Source organism: Sarcophilus harrisii, chromosome 5 (assembly GCF_902635505.1).
Source record: "Sarcophilus harrisii chromosome 5, mSarHar1.11, whole genome shotgun sequence".
In the NCBI taxonomy this organism is placed as follows: Eukaryota; Metazoa; Chordata; class Mammalia; order Dasyuromorphia; family Dasyuridae; genus Sarcophilus; species Sarcophilus harrisii.
Genome location: NC_045430.1, coordinates 176,187,684 through 176,213,655, shown reverse-complemented (window position 1 = coordinate 176,213,655; position 25,972 = coordinate 176,187,684). Strand labels below are relative to the sequence as shown.

The following is a 25,972-nucleotide window of genomic DNA, read 5'->3' as shown; positions in this document are numbered from 1 at the left end:
CTTCTTGTCCTTTCAATTCTTGCTAGACTATTTTTATCACTCATTTAGTACTTAGAGGAAACTTTTCATAATACGTTTTTGTGTATATGTTTTGTTTATTCATGCTCCCTGAAGATGAAGACACTTTTTGTTCCCCATCCCTTAAGAACTGAGTGTAGCATCTCATCCATAGTAGGTATTCAATAAATCCCTGGTGATTTAATTAACAGTTCCTTTGATTCTTTTAGTCTACAAATACTGGTCAGCCAAACAAGAGCTGCATGTTTGATGCACACTTTAAAAATATGAATACTGTCACTCTAGTATAACCTGGAGCTATTCTAAGAGCTCCAGAAGAAAGTTGAACTGAGAAAGAACTTTAGGCAAAGAGAAAGTTGAGTCAGTTGCAGGAGATGGCACATCAATTAGGGAAAGGCTACTGTGGTATCTGAATTATGGCACATAATTACATAAGAAGTGACAAATATAGGGATTTCAGAAAAGAGGAAGACATGGTGACAAAGAGAGGAGTAGAACCAGGAAAACAATATATATAAAATTGTCAGCAATATAAACTGAAAGAATAATAAAATAAAACAGAAACAAAATGGTATAATTAAAAGGCCCAAGATTGGTCCCAGAAAATATAATAGAAAATTCACCTCTTCTTTTTTTGCTGGAGAGGTGGAGAACAATGGGTGTGGAATATGTGGCATGCTGACATGGTAGATGGAAGTTAGTTTAGCTGAAAACTTAAAACAAGATAAAACAAAATATTTCAAGGCAAGACTTGCTTAGCAGGGAAAAGACATATTCAGAGATGGAAGATGAATTTTTCTCTTGTACCTCTGGTCCAATTTTGACTTCTTCATTTGCCCTGATACAGAATTGGGAGTTACTAATCTTCATTTAAGTAGCTGTATAGCACCACCCCTAAGTAACAGGGAAATGATTAACAATCAAGTGCTGGGGATTTTCTCAACCTAACATTTCCAGCAGTCATCCCCCTTTATTCACTTGCATCTCTATGCCACTACTGCAGGTCTTCTTCAATAATCACCTGAGTGACTAAAAGCCTCCTAATCAGACTAACTGTTTCAAGTTTTCTCCCTTCTCCACATAAATGCCAAAGTGACATTCTTAAAGCAAGTTCTGACTTCTGCTCAAAAAGCTCCAGGGGCTCCCTATTGTCTTTAGGATGAAAAAACAATTGTTTGGTTAAAGCCTTTCAATGTCTTGCAAGCTATGCCAATTCCTGTTTCTGAATATTTGCCAAGGGGTTCCTGCCACCTTTCCCTTCCAACATCAAGGCATGCATTCCTTTTTTCCTGTTGTCTCCACAGAAGTCTAAACTTTCCCCAAAGCATAGCTGAAGTGTTAGTCTCTATGAGACCTTTCTTGATTCCCCAATCTTAGATGCTATTGTTCCCCCATATTACAACGTATTTTCTAAACATATTTTGGCTCTACTAGAAGATGGGCATGCCCCATTATGAGTACCCATGTCCCTGACAGCTCCGTTTCTTCATGTTCATAAAGCACAAGGGAAAAGGAATGCATTATATCTCTCCCCAGTTTTCAGGAACAGGAGAGAGACAGCAGAATGTTCTTCCTCAGACTCAGTGTCCCTCAAAGAAAAGAATATAAATTAAGCACAAGTACCAGGTGCTAAATGCAACTATCAGAAAAGAGGGAAGTACTTGTGATAGCTTTAGTTGGGAACAGGCTCTGTCCAATCATGTAAGCCATGAGTCCAGGGACTGTTTGTTGAAATACCAACTAGAGTGATGTGTTGTAGCAACTCATCTGAGCGGGATCATTACCAACAAGGAAGGCCTAAGCAAGTGATAGAGATACATTATAATGAGCCTATTTCTACAAAAGTCATTTAAAAGGCAATAAACACTCAGAGACAGTGCCTAAGATTAGTCTAGGAAAGGAGAGACTACTACAGTGAAAGAGAAAGCAGTCTGTGATTTTCACAGCAGTATCTAACAAAAGAAAATATTAATGTTTGAAAACCAAGTGAGAGCAAAAGAATCCATCAGAATGATCTAGGCAATCCAATAAAGACAATGTAATAAGTAACAGTAAAAATAATTTCTTGAAACATCTATTTAATTGATTTTTGATTCTTATAAAATACACTGTCAAAAAGGGGAAGAAATCAGTTCCATAATAGTGTGCTGAAATAAGTGGTGGTACAATGAGTAGAATGGGGGGCCAAGTATGGTATGGCATAGTTCTGGGCCATGTATCAAGGAACATGACAATGGATCTTAGAACAGATGAAATCAGAAGAAACATTTTTCTTCCATCAGACTACCTGATAATATGAGATTGGTTGGATCTGGGTGCCTCTGTAAGCCTTCATTTTCACCTGAACATCAAAAAGAAATCAGGATGCAGGAGAGCCTTAGCAGCTATCCTTGGCAGTTGAGTGAGAATACTGAAAGACAACTAAACTGACAATAAAGAGAATGGGGTTCAAGGTAGTCATTGGATCTGTATGAAAATTCATTTCAACAAACTTCATTAGAAACAAGCTTAGTGTAAGACATCTGCTACTCAAGCAAGATCTGACTACTCAAATGTAAGTACAGATGGCTACTTGTATATAATTGTATTGCTTCTGGGAGATCTCTTAAAGGGAGAGCAGTGCCCTTGCCTTTCTTCTCCCCTATGCCAATCTGAGTTCTTAAGTCAATAGGATGTCAACTAGGCTGCCTGCCTGCTCCTGTTTAACATGAAGCAGGGGAGCATGCATCAGAAAGCATCTACAGTCATGGCACAGTCACCGAAACAAACACCAGGAGCAGAGAGCAGACATGAGATAGAAAATAATTCCAGAGGAGCCAAAATACAAACTTTCACCTAATTCTGAGTCACCTCAAGGGAGTTTCCTTGTAATTGTCTGTCAGATAGGTAAGGAGGAAAAGAAAGGGGAACAGAAATGCACACAAATGTGATGAAGTCTAGATATGGGGTACCTAAATGAAATTAGGGTTTAATTGAGGTCTAGCGGCAGGTTCGGGATGCAGGGAGTCAAACAGAGCTCCCCTGCAACCCCTTTGAATTTGGCGCAAGGATACAGAGTTAAATGAGGTCTAATGGCAGCTTGAGTCCCCAATAAAGGAATTTACAGGCCTGAAAAGCTAGATTGATAAAAGAGGTTTATTAGGGGTCTTGGAAGTAAGTTTAAAGTATAGTTAAGGAAATAGGTGAAAGTAGAGAGAGGAGGGCACTGGAAACAGGATTCTGGCGGACAGAGGCTCCTTGGCATCCCAGGTGTAAAGCTGGCATGTTTGGAACCTCTGCAAAGAGAGGATCTTAGTTTGGCTCTTTTATAATGAGAGATTTAGCTAAAGGGGCCTTTGGGTGGAGTCCCAAGTTGGCTCCTTGATGGATTCCAGTGGGGGCTTGAGCTTGCTTGGTGGGAGTTGGGAAACCTGAGCAGATCATTAGAATGGGGGATGGGAGAGCCCAAGTTGGCTTAGATCCTGGTGGGGGCTGGGACAGGCCAGAATCTTCTATTGGGATTCAAAGGGACCAGGATTTGTGAATCAAAGGTCCTAGTTTCCTGGACTGATAATCCATCAGCTAAGGGGGTTTAGGAATCAGAAAGAAAGGAATAAATCAATTCTTAAAGGGACCACAACCTGCATCAAATGGAGATCTACTTTCCAATTATCTGTTTTTCCTCTTTAGATAGGCCTAGGTTTTCACCAATCTTCCTGCCTCAGTTTTTCCAGCACTGCTGGCACCAGAGCCATTAGAATCAGCTTTTAATCTAACTTTCTTGCCAAGCACAATCTGTTCTAATGCAAACAAATGCAAAGGAATCTGAGTCAGCTTCCAGAGACACAAGTGACACAAGAGGAGGAGCCTGCTAGGTGACAAAGGAGTGACAAAATGAGAACAGGATTCCTCAGAATTTTCTAAAATCCAAAGCCAAGAGCCAGGAAACACACAGTTGATTGCCCTGCTGAAAATCAGACAGAGCCACATGTTAACTGCAGGTGAAGTTTCACTGCATCCTCTCTTAGCAGCTGTAAAACTAAATTACTTAGGAAAATTCGGGTTACTTCCTCACTATCCCTCAAGTAGTGAAAAACAGACTCTGCTCAAGTCTGGTAAGATGCTTCCAATTAATGGAATTTAAGAAGGAAGGAAAAGAAAAATCGCTGGGATGAAAGGAGAAAGCTCAGTTTTCAAGAATAATCAGAGCCTGCTGTTGCAGACCTCGTGCAAGTTGATAGGTAGCAAAAAGAGAGCTTAAAGCCATGCAGGGACTCAGGCTCTAAACAGGAAGTGAGGTATCACCAGAGTTTCAGTCATTTTTCCCAGCCCAGTTTGGGAAGTGCAGTAATTTTAGATTGTGCATATTACCTCTAATAGCTGACTTCCCTGAATTATCAGGACCAATGCCACCTGCTGAAAAGAGCATATTAACTTTGCAATGTTTTGAATACCACAGAAGCAAGTTAAGTGCTAAGCTTGCTCTCAAATCCTATAAAATCATTCAAAGAATGAAAAAATTTTTTAAATTTGAAAATGCAATTGATAGTAAAATAAAGCCCCTCCAAACCTCCCCAAGTCATTCTTCTGCTCTTGGGTTTCCTTCAAAGACTTCAGAACCAAGTGAGGCAGGCATGTCACAAAAGGTCTTCCCCTTTTCCCTGAACAGTGGCTCTCTGCTTACTTTAAAACCTCCATGATGAGCTTTAATTCTGGTTGTGCCATCTAGCCCTGCACGCTGCCACTTAAATGTGAATCCAAGGGATTGAACAAGGAGCTAGGAGAGCCATCTTCGGGGATCATCATTGGGTTTTATAAGAACCAGCTTTGTGATTTTGGACAAATTACTTCACACCTCATCTCTTAAAATGAACAATATGAACTTGCTTGAAGCAAGTTCCCTTCCATGGCTAAAATTCTAGGAATGATTGATGGGGAATTCCCAATTGGAGTGGAACTCTGAAATGTCAAGTTGATACTGAGCTAAGTTTGAACTATGCTATCAACCATCTACCAAGTAGAGCACACAAGTGCTCTACTTGCTCAGCCAGTTTTAGAACTAAGAAGTTAAAATTTCTTGCTATATAAAGGATACTTTGATGATAGCTAAAGTAAGAGAAACTGAATGATGCAGAATACTACACTTGGTATGTCACATGCTTATAATAATTAAGTTTGGGGATTCAAAAGTTAATTTTTTTATTGGTCATAAGAGCTGTGTGGAATGAGACAAATGATGTAGCCTAGAAATGATAACTTTCTATGGCTCATCACCCTAGCCAAGAAGCAGCCAAAGTAAGAGCAAAGGAAAATAGAACTCTCTTGAAAATAAAAGTTTAGGTTAGGGGAGTGGGATAGTGAATTTTATTAAGTACCCAATGGGCCCTGAGCATTAAAACTGGAACTAAGGAGATTCACAATGGAGGAGAGAGTATGTGAAGAAAGTGTGAATGAAATATAGAAAAAGATTCAGACTTTGTCCTCATCTTCTATGCAGTAACATGACATACATTAATAAAAAAAAAGAATGACAGAAGATAAAATCCTAAATGCCAACCTATCTGAAAGAGCTAGTTAACCTCTGACCTGCACATGGAGTTAAAGGTTGGAACTAAAGAACACCCATGGAATGAAGCCTTTCTGGCAGTTCAACCTCTCTGCTCTAAGTAAAAGTTTCTAGAATTAGGGTGCAATGGTTTACATGGGTTAAGTGTTTCACATGGAAACTCTAACCAAAAATTTCATAGTTATGTAAGTTATAAAGGCAAAATAATAATAAATTTTACCCTAATGGACCTAAACTGATTCTCCTAAAGAAGACAAATGTAATATTGAGATGACATGGTGAACAATGACTGATAATCACAAACAGGCCTGAGGTGGGCATTAGCAAATTGTTGAGTTCCAATACAACAAGGAAGGAAATGGGGAAAGGGCAAATACATGGGGAACTCCCACCTAGAATATTATATTCAATTCTGGATATCTCTGTGGTAACAGAGAAATAGAGAAGATTGGAAAAGCAGAGAAAAGCAACAAAAAAATCATTCGGGGGTGGGGAGGCTTGCCTTTAGAGGAAAGATAAAAGGTGCTAAATCTGTACAGCTCAGCTAAGCAGTGACTAAGAGGGTGACATGATAACAATCTGCAAATATTTGAAAGGTGTAAACACAAGGAAGAAAATTGCCTAGCCTGAAAATAGGGGGTATAATTAGGAGCAGGGAAGGAAAATCTGGACTAAGTATCAGAAAAATACACACTGGTTATAAAGACTAAGTTAATAGATATAGGTTGTTAATGAAAGCAGAAATTTCATTATCAAACCCTGAAACTAAAAGGAGGTATTTCTTCTGCATATATCTAAGGCATCCTAAATAGAGCTTTAGCTATTCTTATAGACCCTTAAAGAAAAAAATGAAATGAAACAGCAGAGGTTTTATTTGTAGGCAGCATGTGTTGCACAGTTCCCAAGAAGGATCAAACTACTTAGTAAACCACTAGCTACACCAACTTCTCCTTTTCTTAAGTTTTTGTCACTGACACCAGCCAATTTATAATCAGCATAACTCTTAGTGGAGCTTCTTCAGTGATAATTCTAACATATGTGTCCTGGACACATACTTAATACTTTATCAGAAACTAAAAACAAAAATGTATTCAGACAGAGAAGTGGCTTACATGAACTGATGCAAAGTTAAGAAGAGCTGGGAAAACAATATATACAATGACAAGAGTCAACAAATATTTTTAAATAATTACTATGAGCTAGGAATTGTACTAAGTGCTGGAGAGAGAAAAAAAAGGCAAAAATGGCCCCTGCCCTCCAGAAGCTTATGTTTTAATGGGATAGACAATATGAATATAAATAGAAACGCAAATTATAAAGTGTCCCAGTATATGAAAAGTAATAGAGGGAAATCCTCAGGAGTCAGCAGAGGAGTATGTCTAGGAAAGGCTTTCTGCAAGCGGTGGGATTTCAGTTGATTCTGGAGAGAGCATTCCAGGAATGGGAGACATTCAGTGTAAAGGCACAGATATGGGAGATGGGATTTCTGGTTTAAGGTACACACTTTAATAGGGCAATGTGGCTTGAAAGTAGTGTGAATGGAAGAATGGAAGGTAAGAGGACTTCAAAAGGAGAAAGGGCCAAAAATAACAGATGGAGAAGCTTATATTTTGCTCTTAGAGGCAACAGGGAGTCACTAGAGGTCATTGGAGCAGGGAGTGACATGGTCAGATCTAAACCTCAGAAAAATCAATGTGACAGTGAGTGGTGCAGAGATTGGAGCAGAGAGATTAAGCAGGAAGAGCAATTAGAAATCTAGTGCAATTATCCAGGCAGGAGGTGAAGAGAGCCTGAACTAGGGCTGTGGATATGTGGGATGAGTTAGGGTGATGAGTCTAAGCTGTGACCTTGAGTGAGTGGGAGGATAATAGTGCTCTCAATAGTAACAGTGAAGTTGGGAAGAGATAAAATTCTGTTTTATACATTTTGAGTTTGAGATGTGTGTGGGGCAACTAATCTGAGATGTCTGAAAGGCAATTGGTGATGCTTCACAATAATTTATGAGAAGATGAGGGTGGGATGGATAAATTAGGAATCAATTGAGATGATAACTGAACTTGAAGAATTTGAGGCTCACTGAGTAAGATAGTATTGAACAGAAGAAAAGGGCTCAGATCAAAGAATTGGGAGACACCCAGGTTAATGGGTGTAATATGAAGAACCAGCAAATGAGGCTGAGGAATGGGTAGACAGAAGAGAGCCACCCAGAGTCCAGTGGGATGAGAGTAGGAACACCAAATGAAAGTGATCAATAATGAAGACCAAGAACAAGCTTTAAGAGATTACCGGTAACACCGGTAAAACTATAAAGTATTTAGAAGGAATGAAAGTACCAAGTTTAGATGGCTTTCTGGATCATGATGGGCAAAACAGGAATGGCAGGATCAAATGAAAGAGATTGTTTTGCTTTTTAAAGGACAAGGAAGCTGGGGAGGGGTGGAGAAAGGGCATGTTTGTAGACTGCAGGAAAGCAGCAGGCAGACAGAGAATGAAAATAAATGAGTGGGGAGAGACATTGGGGGCAATTTCCTAGAGAAACTAGATTCAAGGATATATGGAAGGGGAAGGCTACTTCTTTATCTAAGACTGGAGTGAAAGAAGAGATACTTGGGGAATAAGTCTGGGAAAAAAAGTGAGATCAGGAGAGGAGGGAAATCTATTAATGAATGAAATCAGACTTTTCAGTGAAGTGTGAGGTCTTTAAATGAAGAAGTAGGATACTGAATCAAGTAAGGAAGAACAAAATGGTTTCCCTGCTGAAATGGGGACCCAGTTTAGATTACATAAAATACATTTGAAGGGACTCAGTCAATGAGGTTTGGGAATTTGCCCTAACTCTATTCAGCAGTACCTGAATAGGAAGCAAGGAGGAGTACAGTGGGATTACTTATGAATGATGGTGTTTGACAAAAGTTGAGGTTCTTATAAAGCTAACTTTCTTCTTGGTGAATCAAGGCAAAGAGAGGTCAATATATTAGAAATCTTTCGTTTTAAAATTTTTTCTTAATACACCTTGCTCTATGAATTATGTCGGGAGAGAAAAATCAGAACAAAGGAAAACCATGGGAGAAAAAAAAAAAAAACTGAATATAGCATGTGATGATTTACAGTCAATCTCCATCATTCTATTTCTGAATGCAGATGGCGTTTTCTGTCCAAAGTCTATTGGGATTAAACATGCAGACGCTATGTTCATCTCTAACTCTTGCTGGTAGTGTCCCTTCTCTTCTGATCTTGATAATGATAAATCCAAAACATTATTGGGAATATGCTACAACAAATTTATACTCACCTACCAAATCCTTTTTTTTTTTTTGGATTCTACTGAGATCATGGTACTTTCATGGCTTAAAACAATTACCAGCAGAACACTGGCATTAAAAAGATGGACTTTGGTAGTAAGGAGCAGTTTGGGAACAATGAGAGCAAAATGTCTCAAGTGCAATCTAGCTTGACCTCTTCTAAGTCAACTCTAGACTTGGCTCACTATTCAGCTGTTGTGCCAGTCTAAGATATATGTACAAGCAGATTAAATAAATTGATCTAAAAATATATCTTAATCTAGGAAAGATACTTTATTCATACAATTGGTTTTCCTTGTGGAGATTGACTTGCTAGGCAATTTTGCTAAATGAGGAACTTGTGTAGTCATTATCCTCACAAATCTATACAGCAACCTCAAACCTCTTGATCCCACCTTTACAACGTGTCATATATACGCTCCCTTGTCTCTTCTGATACTGCTACTACCCTTAGTAGCTTTCTGGCTAGTCTCTCTGACTCAAGTTTATTTACACTCCAGTTTATCCTCTATTCCTTTATCAAAGTAATCATTAAGCACAGATGTAACTATGTAACCTCCCTAATAGTGAACTTCAACGGATGACTATTGCCTCCAGCATTAAATATAAATCAATCTGGCTTTTAAAACACTTCAGAAGCTGGCCCCTTCTTACTTTTCTATTCTTCTTATACTTCACTCCCTTTTAGGTATTCTATGATCCAGGGATATGCTGGTCCTCTAACTATCACTCAAATAAAATATATCTCCTGAATATGCTTTTTACTTGCTGTCCTTCATTTCCCCTGTCTGGGCTTCCTTCAAATTTCACCTCAAATCCTACATTCTATAGTAAGCTTTCCTGATTTCCCCTTATTGCTAAGTGCCTTCCCTCTGAGTTTATTCCCTTATTTATCTTGTTTGTACATAGTTGTTTGTATGCCATCTTACCCAGTAGACTGTGAACCCCTTGAGGGCAGAAATTGTCTTTATATTTTTTGGTCTCCCTAATGCTTATCACATAATAAGTGCTTAATAAATATTTGATGACTTAAAAATTGAATCCCAGTTGATATCTAGAACCCAAAAAGTTTTCTCATGTTTGCATTTTCTTCCACAGACCACAGAGTTAGTTGAGATTGGTGCCTAAGAGTTTGTGTCACCTTTGTTTTGTGGGAGAGTTCAAACAATAAAAGAATACTGAGGTATTTTCAAGGGTATCTAGAATTTTCTTCTTCTATTTTACAACCTTTTTCAATCCCTTACTCCAGGTGGTAGTGTTGCAGAAACAGGTAAGGTAAATCTTGAATATGAAGCTCTTTGGATATTAATAATGAAAGGATGTAGAGATTCTGATTAAATGTAATTGCAGTTAAGGGATCCAGAATGAGACAGGATCTGAGACTGGAGCTGTTTTTAGTTTGTATATTTAAATTCTAGATTTTCTTATAGGTAGTATTTCATTGAGTTTCTCTTATTTAGTAGTTATTTGGTGTTTTTCTTAACAGAATTGATTAATCAGAAGTGAGAGCAACAGGACTGAGTCTTTACAATGAGATGAAAACAGCAGATTCCATTGCAGAAAGGATATGAAAGAAAGATAAAGAAAGGAAGTGCAGGATTTCTTAGGTCTTTCAGCTATGCTAACATAGGCTTCACTGAAGAAAGAGCCTTTCTTTTTTCTGCTGGAAGAATTCTGGATCTTGGTCATGGGTGAATCTTAATTCTGTAAGGGTAGCAGGGGAAAGCACATTTGTGAATAAAATTAAAAAACCATTAGGAGTAGAAAAACAAATTGAAAAAACTTTTCTTTTCCTGGGTTTCTGCAACTCTACCTCTTTTTTACACATTAATTGCCTTCCTCCTCCCATTGGGCTTAACAGGTTTTTGAGAGCTTCAAACTCAAAGCCAATAAGTAGTAAATACCAATGTACTGACCATTTGCCAAATCTGAGTTATGGAAAGGATGACTGTAGGATTTAAGTGAAAATCATCTATTTCAGTGTGGATAGGAGTAGCTAGAATAGGTTTCTCTGAGCTTCATTTATATTTGGCTGCAGTTACCCTCCCCAAAAGGAGCAGGACTTTCCATGTTAAGTTGGTATAGCAGATAACAATGAGTCTCACAATAACCTTTTATAATTCTCTTCATTGCAGAGTAAGAGCTGAAAATGATGATTTAAAAATAACCCCTTTCCCCCAGAAAATGATTAACATGGCCTTTCTCTTCTTGTTGCATCCCAAAAGCACGGCTGTAAACAACTCAGACTGAGCTGGCTGTGCCAGGGACAGTGCGATTGTCTGCTTTTCAATACAGCTGTCAATTTCCGTATTCATTATAAGCAGTAGTTGCAATAACGTAGTTGTCAGACAGTTACAGAAATTCTATGTCTGTGATAAAATATTTTTTTTCCACCAGTGTTTATTTTATGAAAATACTGAAATGGACTCCTAGATTCTCCTAAGCTTTTTGTAATAAAGTAACAAACAACAATATTGCCTCCAGCATTAAATATAAATCAATCTGGCTTTTAAAACACTTCAGAAGCTGGCCCCTTCTTACTTTTCTATTCTTCTTACACTTTACTCCATACTAGGTATTCTATGATCCAGTGATATGCAGGTCTTCTATTTCTCAAATAAGATATATCATCTCCTGACTATGCCTTTTATTCCCTGTTCTTCATTTCCACTGTCTTCCACTATCTGGAAGAACTGAAGCAGGAGACACAAGGGTCTTCGGTATTATAGCAAAGCATCTCCAAAACCTGACCTTTTATGTAACAGTGGCTCAGTGAAAACGAGAATCTAACAAGCAGAGACCCTGACTCTTGTGTAATGGGGGGGTGTGGATTTCTGACAGGCTCAATATTTGCTGTCTTGAACTTAAACATGTAACCTTATCACTGAAACAGAGATTTATTCCCCTCCCCCCTTCCATAACACAGTGCTTCCAATCTTCTGAATAGTCTTTTTAATATACAAAATGTGTACTTTGTGCTTGAATCTGTAGTGTTATGGCAGGCTCAGGATAGGAGGAAAAGTATTATGGGGAGAAATGTATGTAGATATTCCTACAAGGAACTCCCCAAATTGATCCAGATGCTGATATGACAGATTAAGTAAAAATGAGTGCTTAGTATTAAGCTGATCAACATTCACTTCCAAACTCTTGTTCTTCTCAAACTTTTCACTTTTAGAGCTCTTCATGTCCTCTTTATGAGGCACTTGAAATCCAAATGTTTAAACCCACTAAGCTTACTCATGCAGCTGAACTAGGGATGAACTGATCTCAGTAACTAAAACAGCTTGAAAACCAGAGAATATATAAATAAGCTGAAAGATCAGAAGCTATTTCCAAGAGTCCTTCACCTTACTTCTAAGATATATATTGCAAGTGAAAAGGGGACAGCAACTCTAAAAAGCAAGAAGCACTCCAAGAAAACAACCCAACCCTGGCTGTATAAATTCAAATTTGTTATGAGCAACTTAAAGCCTGGGCTGTAGGTGAAGGATAATCAGGTTACAAAGAATGGTATATTCAGTTCCCCCCCTCCCTGAGGTAATTGGGGTTAAGTGACTTGCCCAGGGTCACACAGGTAGGAAGTGTTAAGTGTCTGAGACAGGATTTGAATTCAGGTCCTCCTGACTTAAGGGCTGATGCTCTATCCACTGCGTCACCTAACTGCCCCCCCCCCTCCCCATGCATATATCTTGTAAATAAAAAGCTATTAAAGAAAAAAAAAAGCTAATACATATACAAGTCATGTATGTATTCAAACTAAATAAATATAATATAGTGGATATATAGGGGATAAATATAATATAGTGGATCCACTGCACCACCTCACTGCCCCATAGTCAGTTTTCAAAAAGCACAAAGGAAGGAGCAGATTCCTTATCTACAAAACAAAGGTCGTTTCTGGCTGTACAATTAAGATTCTGAAAAGAAAATCTCCCTAACATTTTAAAATGACCCTAGATAATTTCCTAGAAAGAGAGATGTGGGCACCTTTCTCTTTTGGCTGCCAATGGCAAATGCTTTTGGGCTAAGAGGATACAAATACCATTTATGTGGGACTTAAAAAAAAAAAAAGTAAGCTACATCTGTATTCCTGATATATTAACTGCCTCTTATTCCCACTGTTATCTTCTCCTGTGTGTTCTTCTAGGTCAGGGAAGGAAATTCAGAAGTAAATGGAGATGGAAGGAGAATATTTCATTAAAAAAAAACCTAAACAGTATAAAGCAGATAAACTTGTGCTTCTGAACACTGTCAAGGAATAGAGATGCCAGGATTACATCTCCTAGAATAGTCAGGAAAGCTAGAAAGGATGGTGCACATTGAGTAGAGGATTGAAGATATGATTCTATTAACTAGTTTTCAATTATTTATTTCCTGAAAGCTTCTTTTTTATTTGGAAACTACTATGTGAACATATTTGTAGCTGTTTCAAAAACATAATCAATGTGTCGGTTCATCAGAAACTGGAAAGCAGCAAACAAAAGCCCCCATCCTTTCACGTTCCATCTTATATCAATCCCTCCTCCCCTCCCCTTTATTCTATCCCTCAACATGCATAGCTCCTGTTCCATCAGGGAACTTCTCTTGCTAATAGCTAACTATGAAATAGTTGTAGATTATCTAACTAAGTGTAAGAAAAAGCTGAGTTTGTGTCGTCTACTCTTCCCCTTTCTAAATTGCTATTATCCCTGTATTTCCAATATTTATGCTCTGTCACCCTCCAACCCTATACAAAATACGTGGTGGAAACATTCTGTCAAATACAAGCATTTAAGGTTGCTGAGGCAGCTTTTCTGAAGTCTGGTTTTATTAAATATCCCAAGAGTAAAAAGCCTACCCTTATGTGTCATTTTCCAACACAAGTGTCCTGATTTGATTCATGTTCTTCCACTTCCTCCTCACTCTGCTGTTTTCTTCGGAAACAGTGGTATGAGGACTCATTGTCCTATTGACTTAAGTACAGGGAGGTAAAGAAATGGGGCTGTGCCTCCTCATTTATTTTCTTGCAGCTGGGCTGATTAACCCAATGGAAATCATGCCCAGCCAGTGTTTGCTGGGTGGCACCCCCTCCCACCCCCCAATCAGAGGTTCTCTAATGGCCTATCTCCCATGCCTCTGACAGCAAGACTCGCCTCTAAGCCAGGAACTGCAATAGAAATAGTTTCATTAGAGTAGGAAGGTTCTCAGACTGGACACTGGCTTCCAGGGATTGGGCCTGCCCTTGTAGAGTAGCTTTCAGCCCCTACTGCCCTCTATTCCAGGCTGTTTTTAATTTCTGCCTCCTAGCAGCAGCTTCCAGGCATTTTAAGGCCCTGGGTGGTGGTGTGACAAGCAGTCTATTCATTTCCTTCTCTTATTCATTGGGCTCTCTGGGATAAAAAGGAACAGCAAATCCAAACCATAGCCTAGAAGCCAATTCAGGGAAAGATTGTTCTACTAAAGTGATTATTTTTCCCTGTTTGGAGGACCTGAGGGAAAGGAAAGGGCTTCAGCATCCTTTCTTTTCCACTGATGTAACACTGCATAAACAACTATTTCAGTCATCCCTTACAGCCACTAGGACAGAGAGAGCAAAGTTAGCACTTAATTGAGGCTTTTTAGCTCCTGTCAAAGTAGCTACCTAAGCACTGAGGTACAAGAAACACAAAGTTTCAATGAAGAAAATAGAAATGAAGGACAAGAAGAATAGGAATGAAGAAAATCCCATATTCAATAGGAGGCAAACTTCTGGATGATAACAGTGTGAATGGAAGTTAACTTGTCTTATCAAACCTATTTTAATAAATTAATGGATGAATGAGTATAGCAGTTATTAAGTGCACAAAGCACAGTGCTAAGTACTAGGGATGCCACTGAAAAATAGGACAGAATCTGCTTTTTAAGGAGCTCACTTTCTAATGAGGGAGTAAACTCATGGAAGATTTCAGCCATAAGTCAGATGATTAAGTCCAATGGTCTTTAGGGTATGGTGGCAAAGCAAATGTTAATATCTCTTCTTTTAATGCCATTATTTAATGTCACTATTTTCAGTGTTCTTGGGTTTAGTGTTCTAGGCTTTCCCCAGAAGGGTCTGAGGGATGATGGTAGTAAAGGTGGTGGCGATGGTTTGATTTACCTGACACTGCTCATTTGTCTCTTTTCTTTGAACTAAAAAGATGGTGCTTTGCATACGATCAAGAAAGTGGAAACTGAAGTTTTTAAAGAAGATTGTAGGGATAAACAATTCTTAGTCACAATCACTGGACCTAACAATTCTAGAGTGACTGTGATAGTATGATATGTGTGTGTGTGTGTGTGTGTGTGTGTCCGGGGAGGATAAAGGAGGTCCCCTGGATTTGAATAGAGAATCTATTTATTTTTTTAATTCAATGGGGCAGCTATTCCAATTGTCTCTAAATACTGTAATCTGAGCCGATTTACTGTAGATATGTACATTTTACACCCAATATAGGAGAGGATTCTTACTTTAATGATCCAAATCAGACAAATCCATATGTGGAGATAAAAGCTAAACCATCAAGCTTTACTATGCCAAAAGAGACAACCTGCAGTTCCCCTGAAATAGCCACAAGGAGGCTGGATTGCTTGGTACCAATTCACTTAGCTCATGATTTGGGAGGAGTCAAATTGGAGTAAATAAAATGTTGGGAGTAATTGTGTGAGTGCAGACTCAGGATTCACAGAAATTTGAAGAGATAAAGGGTACAACAATAATTAACTTTGGGGGGGAAACCCTCTATGAGGTATAATCTGACATGGTAGTCCTCAAATTATAGTTCTTTTTTCTGGTTGCCTAGGGCTCTCCTAAGCCTTTCCCCCACCCCAGGAAAGGCTGTTTCTTAGCAGCAGCTTAAGAAATTATCATGCAAAGTCTTGTAGTATTTGGACAAATATTTTAGAAATCGTGCTTTCTCACTGATGCTTTTTCCTCTGTTCCTCTTCATTTTATCTTGACCAAAGGATCTGATCACTCCTCAGTCATTTCTCAAAATCTGAATGAGATTATGCCCAGTAAAGCCCTTCCTCTACTGGAGCTGCCAAATCATGGAAGCATTTAAGAGAAGAGCCTCCACATTTGCATCACCAAAGCTGGGGGGAATCCTCTGATAGGGGAGCTAAATTAATCTATAGATTGAATACCAAAGGGTAGAGGGCTTTTTTGGCCTTGTATGCTACTTTTTCAAGTCATTATCCTATCACATTCTATCTCCATGACCTATCAGCTCTCCCTTGATCTAAGTGGACAATGGGAACTCCTCAGCTGTTGAGTTGTAGGGAAAGTTGTAGGGAAAAATAGGTCTTTCCCAGCTCAAATAAACATCCATTCCAGAAAACTAGTTACTGAATGGGTAAAGACAAAGGCTGTCAGAAAGGGAATGGGGAGTAAGAAGGGGAATTTTACAGCACAACAGTCAAGAGAAAACAAAAAACCAAGTGTTTCATATCAATGCTGCCTCCTCTAGATGTTACTAAATTAGAAAACCATTCTCTAATGTTCCATACCCAACAAACAATAATGCTTTAAAAATGGGGAGAATTTCTTTGGAAAAGAGAGGCAAGTTCTTTCTGCTCCATGTGATACCTCTGCTTCAAAGAATTCTATCATCTAAATAATTTAAGTAATTGGGACTTCTATCTAATCTAGGCATACACACTATTCCTTCTTAAGAAAGCAAAAAGACATTGGGATGGAGTATAAACTGCTTTCCACTGCTACTGATACCTAAAGTGAACTAGTTAGGGAAACAACATTCTGCTACTGATCTAAAATGAACCAAGGTTCTGGGGGGTAGAGAGTGTTTATGAAACTATACTGAGGTGGGCACCAAATTCTGCCCAAATCAATCACCTAGTACTGGTGAAACGAGCTGCTACTACTGATATGATGGGAAACTGAGCATTCCCTTCCCCCTTTCCCAATGTTCTACTCAGGAAGCAGAAATGTATTAATCTCTGTAGATGAGTGATGCAGTTTAAAATACTGCAGTGTCTGGCTGCCATCTCTCTCCCCTGGGGTCTCAAAATAACTTCACCACAAATCACTTTTGCTAAACACTCACTCAGGCATCCCTCTTCCCTGCCAGGAATACACACATATTATGTAAGTGGAAGAAGCCACCCAGCTCTGGCTAGAAGAAGGGAGGGAATATACCCAGGGGTAATGTTTTGCTGCCCCCGAGACTTTGTATAGCTAGTTTTTAAAGCCACCTCTGTCTTGCACACAAACTAATGCTTGCCAAAGGAAGCTCTGAACCCTGGCAGCTGGGCCCAAATAGTAACAAGCTGCCTCAGCAAGGGAGCATCCCCTAAGGAGGTGCAGGCAGCAAGATCAGAGAAGGTCACCCAGCATGGGGACTGCCCTAGAATCAGAACACTTGCTGTCCCCAAATATTTATATATATTCTTCTATTCTAGAGTCCCTCCCAACTACTACTCCCATTCCCAATACACTAAATAAATTATGTGGAAATTGTTAGCACTTTCTATCATAATTGTGTGTGTGAGAGAGGGGGGAGGATAAGAGAGAGAAGGAGAGGAGGAGAGGTGGGCATGTGTGTAAGGGGGATGGTATGGAAATATGTGTTATGTGTGGGTGGGGGAAGGTATTTGCTTTAGCCTGTCAAGCCTATTGATCTAATCATGTCTAGGTGTTGGAATCTACTTATTCAATGGCTCTTGCATAGACTAAACATTCAATAAACACTTGGAAAAGAAATAGGGTATAAGATTCCCATGGTGTACATGTATGTTCTTAAAGTTTTTCAAAAGAACAATAGATAAAGCTCAATAAGCTGGAGAACTTTTCCAAACATTTTCATCCTGTTGGGCTGAGGGATGATGGATGTGCTTATTAAGAATAATCAACAACTAAGCAGGTCATTTTCAGCAAGTAACTTTTGATTTCTTATCTCCCTAGTTCTCCAACGAGAGTTTGAATTTATTGCTCCAGTGAGATTTAATATAATTTATTTCATGAAAATAGTACAATATGTTGATTAACACACTTTTTCCAACCCAAGAAAGGTCTCTAATGATATGATCTGCTTAACTTCTGTATCAACAACTTTAAAGCACATAAATATAAAGCATGTTTATTCAGAGCTATAGATTTGAATAAATCTAAGAGGGATGCCCTGTATCGTGGATGACAGAATATTCAAAAATATTTCAATGATTAAGATAGGCAAAAATAAACAATAATAAATTTAGTGACAGAAGAGAATGAAAAGTTCAAAAGATGAAATGTACAAGGACAGGACTGGAGGGATGGAGAAAAAACTGCTTTAATGGCAGTTCACATGAATATTACCTATTGATTTAATTGACTTCAAACTCAATGAGTCAAGTGAAGATTGTAATATTGAGTAGCTGGTTAGATTTGGTGGTGACCTCTCCATTCTACTCAAACCTGAGATTCTAAGACATATTCTATATAACCTAAGGAAAAAATAGAATAGGAAAAACAAATCCATAATAATTCCTCTTAAGAATACCTCAATATAGAAGAAGGGAAAGACAGTAAAGACAGTCATATACTTTATTCAAGTGTTCCCTCATATTTAAGGGACTTTGCCAATAGTTTAGGATGGACTGAAAAAATCTCTCCAGGTTTGAGAGGTTTGGCCGCCTCTCTCATTCCTCCCGTATTCTTTTCCCTTCTCTAATCTGGCTCTCATAACTTGGTAGAGCTGCTTTCTCTGTATTCTAAAAACTGGAAGAACTCTGTTACCACATGATTCATGTGATTTAGGATAGAAGAACCCTTAGAGATCTGAGGAATCTGAGTAGTGGAAAGGACAAATGAATCATCAAGATGTCACCACAAGTAGGAGCAAAGCTGAGATTTAAACTCAAGGTATTGCAAATCACATGAAATTCCAATCATTAACAAAGTTTGTTGCTGTTGTTCAGTTGCATTTGATTCTTTGTGATTCCATTCCAGGTTTTCTTGGCAGAGATAATGGAGTGTTTGCCATTTCCTTCTCCAGCTCATATTACAGATAAGGCAGATAGGGTTAAATGACTTGCCCAGGGACACACAGGTAATAAGTGTCTGAGGCTGGATTTGAACTCATGAAGTCTTCCCGATTCCAAGTCAAGCACTCCATCCACTGAAACGGAATAAACAGTTCAATTTCCAGGTTCCATTAGCAGGAAGCTACTATTTCTATTTATATCTATACTACTATTTCAGTTATAAGTTGGGAAAAGCTTCAGCAATGGACTGACAACCAATCCAAGATAAGCCTAGCTAAATTAGGAAATGATTATCATTGAAGGTTGCCTGTGAGATCTTATTTTTTTGGTCACAGCATTTTATGAGTATATCATGAGAACATCCAGTCTAAATGGAAGAGGAATTCTTCCTTGGTTAAGGGGTGCAATGTATAGAGCATTGGGCCTAAAGTCAGGAAGACCCAAATTAAAATCCAGCATTATATATTTACTAGCTGGGGGACCGTGAGTGAGTCACTCAACTGCAAAATAGAGGTAATAATAGCATTTACTTGCCACGGTTATTCTAAGGATCAATTAAGATATTTGCAAAGTGCTTAGCACAGTGCCAAGCACTGGAAGGTACTATATACATTCTTATTTCTTCCTCCTCTTCCTTAGATATGGTGGCATTCTCTTTGCAGATGACATCTTATTAATCTGCAATTGACAATGGAATGTTGCAGAGCTTAAATCAAGTAGACGAAGAATACCTTTGGTCTAGGCATAAACGACTTACAAGGTTTGATATCCAGTTTATAGAACTTGGGTAGACATAAACGGGTAATGAAGTTATCAGGAAGAACCTAGTGAGGTGCAGTGGAATCACATGGCCAGCAGATCTGAGAGATTATAATGGTTTTTACTTTTTTGGAACAAAGTATTATTGGATTTAAAACTGTAAGAACCATTCTTAGCTTCTTGATCTGTATCTGTATTTGGCCCTCCAGTCCCAGTTTGTCCATTCAGGAGCTAAGGAAGAGCAACCTTTGGGAAAATGCAAAGATTTTGTTTTAAAGAACACAACATTTTTCCTGAAACGAATATCCATCTTTTTAAGCATCAAATTTGTCAGGTGATGTTAGACTATGTGTCATGGAATATGATGGTGTCTGATGAATTGAAGCTGAGGAAGACACAGAACTCAATGGACAAGTTAAGTATATGGAAGGCACAAATTACACACAGGGAATAATGCATGAAAAACAGTATAAGGAAGCCATTTGAGTCATATATGGCTGAAGAAGATGATGGCTTATTAAGAGCAATGGAATAATCAATAGACAGCCCATGAGCTTCACTGATATTCCTGAAAGGTCAGAAGTGCTCAAGGACAGCTCTCAACATACCCGTTGGGATCCCTACACATCAAACTTGAAGAAGGATATGGTCTAGAGTTGTGTGGGAAAGAGATCTTATGTGTAAAAATAACTTGTCAGATGTGTAAAATAAGAAATCTGGATTATATGATATTTAAAGTCCCTAAAAGTTTTGAAATTCTATGGCCAAATCTAAAATTCTATTCATAGGATCAAATGATAAAAATATATTCAAAGCACTTGAAAAACAGAATTATGTTATAATACAAGATAATATTGCACTAGTATTATAAGACTATTATTGACAGGCTAGGGAACTTGAAGTATTGGCGTTGGAGTCAATGGGTCTGATTCAAATCCCAGCTCTGTTTCTTACATTCTATTATGAAGGGAAACAATCACTTCCCCTCTGTGGGTTTCAGTCTTTCACCTCTCCAATGACAGAGTTGGAACAGATTTAATTCCTAGGTTATTCCAGCTCTAAAGCCTCAGAGTCATGGAGTTTTGGGTTTAAGCTCCACCCTTATTCTTAGTTATTATCTTTTGTGCTTGAAGAGGACCAAAATAACATCACTATGCTGGAGTCAAAGTTGTCTGACTGTAACTGATCTGACTAATATAATCTCAAAAGGTTTATAGGTTGGGCATAAATAGTCCACATGAACATTTGGAATGGAGATGTCTCTAAATAAGCAAATGTCACATTTCTCATGAGCAGACACATACACCACACTGGGGGTCAAGGGTGGGGGTGGTGTCTCTCATGTCTACCAAATGATACCAAAGCTCTTCAAAGAGATCTTGAGAGTCTCCTTGTATAGCAGTACTTCTGAACTCCTCCTGAGCACTTGCCTTGTGGGTTCTTCATAAAATAGTCTTTTGGGCAAACGTATATTTGGCATTCAAGGCCAACCCATCAGAATTGCGCTCTTTGCAAGTAGAGTCTGAAAGTTAAGCAGTTCATTTCAGAAAGGACTCCAGTGATCTTTACAGTCTACCTAATGCAATTTAAATGGAAGTAATCAAATTTCCTGGCGTAACAGGTTTCATAGGCACACAAAGGCTCTATGGTTCTTCAGTTTGATGGGCAGCCTGATACCTCTTCTGTCTCACAGTGTACTTTGGAGATTTCCAAATGGTGACCTAGCCCTGGTGATGTGTATATCAATCTCATTACCTGGAAGTACATCTCTGGAAAATATATTGCAAAAGTAAGTGAATTATCTACAGCATTCAAAATGTATCCATTTGCTACAACCAATGGTTCCATATACAGTTGGTGTAGTACTGGTTGGTAGAGAACCTATGTTTTCTCTTCAGGCCAAAATTAGCACAAGCAGCAGAGAATAGACCCATACTCTCTAGTATCTTAGCTTCAAAGGCTGCAATAAATGCACAACCATCTGTGAACAAAAAGTTACATATCAACTCTCTCTCTTCTGTGGTCTTGGCTTGTAGCCTTTTCAAGTTAAATAATTTACCATTAGTGTGGCAGCTGACCTTGAAGCCATTTTAATCCTCATTGAAGGCATCTGACAATATTGATTAAAACAACATAATCAGGATGCAAACACATACAAGCCATGTTTCAATCCACTGGTGATCTATGCAAGGATGTCATGGTGGAACCATTGTTCAATATTGATGAACTTCTCCAGACAAGCAAATTTTGCCATGATTTTCCACAAGCCTTCCTGACTGACAGTATCAAAGGACTTGGTCAGACTGATGAATAATGTGTACAGACATGTATTTGCTACTGACATTTTCCCTAGAGTTAGGCAGAAAAACCATATCAACTGTTCCTTGGCCCTTTCGATGATTCTTGGGGAGATGCAGGATCAGTTTATTGCCAACAATGTCTAAGAGAGACACGCTGTTATGAATGTCACAAGACAACCTGTTTCCTTGGCTTTTTAGAGATGGACAATGGAGAAATTATTGAACTCCTGGGACATAATTTCCTCTTTCCATATAACCTGGAAGATTTCAGTCAGCTTTTGTATGAGCAGTGAACAACCTGCCTTGTAAATCTCAGCTGGAGTAGAATCAGCACCAGGCACTTTGCCACACAAGAGGAGTTTAATGGCATGAAAAATCATTTCTTCAGTTGGAACTTTTGGCTAGAGAGGGACGGACTTCAACCTGAAATATACATAATAGTCAAAAGCTTCAGCACTGATTGATGATGGTCTGTTGAAAACACTAAGAAAGTGTCCAGTTCATTTCTCTAGGATAATGTCCTTATGACTGATACTTTCAATGTGGCTCCATCAGTGCTGAGAAGCTGAGGTCTTTGGCCCATAAACAGCCTCCAAGAAAAGTGCTTTGGATTGTTACTATCAGTGTAAAGCTGAATTTCACCTTGTTTCTTATTGAGCCAACAAACTTGTATCTCTCTAAACTTCATCTCTTTTTTACTCTTGATGAAGTTAAATATTGCTTTCTTAGAGACAGATAAACCTTGATCCTTACTGGCTGTGTGACCCTGGACAACTCTATGTCTCAGGAAAAGACCAAGTTCATAAAGTGGAAAGAAAGTGCTGATCTGCCCTTCTTATGGATATTTTACATGGCTCTCTTCCAGTAGAATCTCAGATATTATGTTAAGTTTTTGAATGTATGTATATATAATACATATTATCTTGCAATGGTTAATCTTTTTTCTTGGTGAAAGGAGACACAATACTCAAATTTAAAAGGTGACTTCCACCACCTTCTGAGAGATGATGCAGTGGAAAATTTAGGAACTTTAAATATCTTGCAAATAGTCTGAGCATGCATGAAAGAAATGAAGGCAAAACTACAAAGAAACTCATGCTCAAGAAAAAGCCAGACTTGGCTGGACCTATTTAATATACCTATACAATGAGGGAGAGATTCAGTTCTAAAACTAATGGCTGATGCTATGTTTCTAAGTTAAATGACAAGAAAAAGGCAATGTGAGGTGGATGATTCCCAAAGATCCCATTTGCAGAAATGGAAAGAGATTCTGGACTTTTAGGTCCCAGGTGCAGGCTGCCAAGAGAAGTTTCTGAAGCATGAAAAAGATAGCAGCTGGGAAATTAGGTAAGTAAGTCGAGGGGCTATTATTCATAATCTATAAAGGGGTAGCATGGGCAACAACAAGTGACTATGTCCTATTTTATATGTTGTGGTGTTTTTTTTGTGTGTGTGAAAATGAATGTTACATTCCTGTTGAACATGTCTCTTTCTAGATAGATGAACACAGATCCCCTATACTCTCCTACATTTTTCTGAAGAAGTCAGGGAGCAAAGACGATTATGAGTTTGATTCTTTGCTAGACAACACAGTAGTCTATCAAAAGACAGAAATACGTAAGGATATCACCAGCAACTAATAGTAGCCTCATCAATACAGGAGAGAGCATGGTATGGTCTAGAATTGCTAAATTCAAATCCTGTTTTTAATATTACCTATGCAGCCATGGACTTGTTAAAATCAATCATTTACTTCAGGTTCTTCTCTAAAATGTGAATAATAAATAATACCACCTATAGTATATACTTAAAGTTCTTGTGATATTCTTTTCTCTCTCTTTTTTTTTTTTGGGAGGGGATGGTGGTGGTAAGGCAATTGGGGTGAAGTGACTTGCCCAGAGTCACACAGCTAGAGCATCACAAATGTCTGAGGCTGGATCTGAACTCAGGTCCTAATTCCAGGACCAGTACTCTATCCCACCTTGCCATTTAGCTGCCCCAATTTTTGTGATATGATTCCAAATGCAAAAAAGAACATAAAGAAAAATCATCTATTTCAGTTCTCTTGCTCATAGACAAGTTTTCACCATGAAAAATATCTAATGCATTCTTTAGCAAATTAACTTTAATTTACAACCGTCCTGCTCACTTATCACACTTTGGGCTTTGTGATTTAATATATCTGGTTATCTGTATTCATTGCCCTGACTTTTTTTTTTTTTTTTTTTGCCCATTACCTTCATGGAGTCAAGAGTATTCATCACATCCCTGATATGTTGAGGATGCTACAAATTCACATTGATTATTTATTATCCTACAACAGGTGACAGAAAAATACAAAGCTATATAGAGAGGTAAAGCCAAGATGATGCTAAAAAGCAAACAAGCCTATAGTATTATGAACTGGAAGATTTTCTTATGAAGACCAAAATGTTTCAGATATATATACCTAGTTTTTTATTTCCTCAAAATAATTTTTATAAACTATATAAAAAGGACATTCTGATGTAAGATTATCTACCATGTGAGGTAATTTCTGTGCAGTAAGAAGATGTAGACTAAGGCTTTCAAATAAAATAGTAAGATAGATTTCTGTCCTTATGGAAGTATTGCCCTTTACAGTGCCTTCTTTGCTTGTGATCAAGTTGATAATTTGATTCAAGTTGATAAATGTGCTCTTATCATTCTAATTAAGAAGACTCAATGGAGAAAACATTGGAACTCTCATTCATTTATTCCAGCAGAGACAGGGTACCTAAAACATCTTATATCTGGAAAAGCCTTCTGTTTTCAGAAGCCTGTGAAAATGATAGAAATAAAGTATCAGAAGAAAACAATTGATAGTAATAAGAAAATGAGGCTGATTGCATTCCACAAGACAAATGTAATGCTTACAACATTTGCTTGAATTTTTCTTATTCCTTTCCTCCTACCCTTCCTTAACAGCTTTAACTGAAAATAAGTGCTTTAAAGGACATTAAATGCAGAAAATATAATCTTAGCTCTCCAGATCTGGATTGAGAAGACCTCACTCTGGTATTTGGTGAGTAGTTACATAATCCTGGACAAGTCACTTAATTTCTGAGTCATTTTTTCATTTTTCTCATCTGGTTTGGCCAGATAATTTCTAAAGTCAATTCATGTCACACTTTAAAGATGTGTGATTGCAGTTATGTGAACAGTTTCCCTACCAATGAGATGTGAAAGCTCTCCATGCTAGACTTGGCTATTTTCATGAATGACTATAGCCATTTATTCAGCACTGCTAGGTTCCAACTTCTCAGGCAAGAGCTTTTTTGAGAGTAGGGAGAGATGAAAAACTTTGTAGTAAGCTAGAGTAACATGATGATAAACAAACACACAGATAGACTAGTGTGTGGGTAGGTACCTATAGTGGCCTGAAGGAAAACAGGAAGGATGGGTGATAAAGAAGGGAGTAATTTGTCTGAATTGCAAAAAGGTCCTCTTCTGGTCCCTAGAGAGAAAACTGGTGAGAGAAATTTCTATTTTGCAATAACCAAATGATGAAGGGTCAGATCTGCATATAACAGAAATAGATTAGAACTCAGCAGCATTATGTTCATGGATGACATTAATTTTTCAAACTGCTTCAGGTCCAATCACCTTCCACTTTAGGGATCCTAAAGTATGCTGCGTAGAGCTAGCAGGATCATGTTGAATTCTCTTTACTTATTCTAATTATTTAGGATAAGGAGGAATGCTATAATTGTGCGGTACAAAAAAGCTCAAGAAATAAAAAGGGCCTCTTTTCAATTTTCTCAGGCCAACATCATATTAGAATGCATTAAAATAAAGGGAGAAAAATAAACCCAGTTCAAGGTCATTTGGAATACTCCCTTTCTCTGATTCAGTGCTAGAAGCTATAAGGCCTTCAGGGCAAGAGTTTGCTTTCAGAACATGCATGAGGAGACGCACCAAAATAAGAACATAAATACTGAGAACAAGGAGGTTTATGCTAATACATTAACACGGCCGAAGATGGAAATAAAGCAGCACTAAGCTCACAGGAGATGGCAGAGGCGAGATGGGAGCTTTGAGGCTCTAGT

General features: G+C 38.2%; 1 protein-coding gene across 1 annotated transcript in view; it reads right to left on the bottom strand.

The window, feature by feature from the left end:
* SND1 (staphylococcal nuclease and tudor domain containing 1) overlaps positions 1-25,972 on the bottom strand; it is a 468,465-nt gene that overhangs the window by 115,583 nt on the left and 326,910 nt on the right. The window lies entirely within an intron of this gene.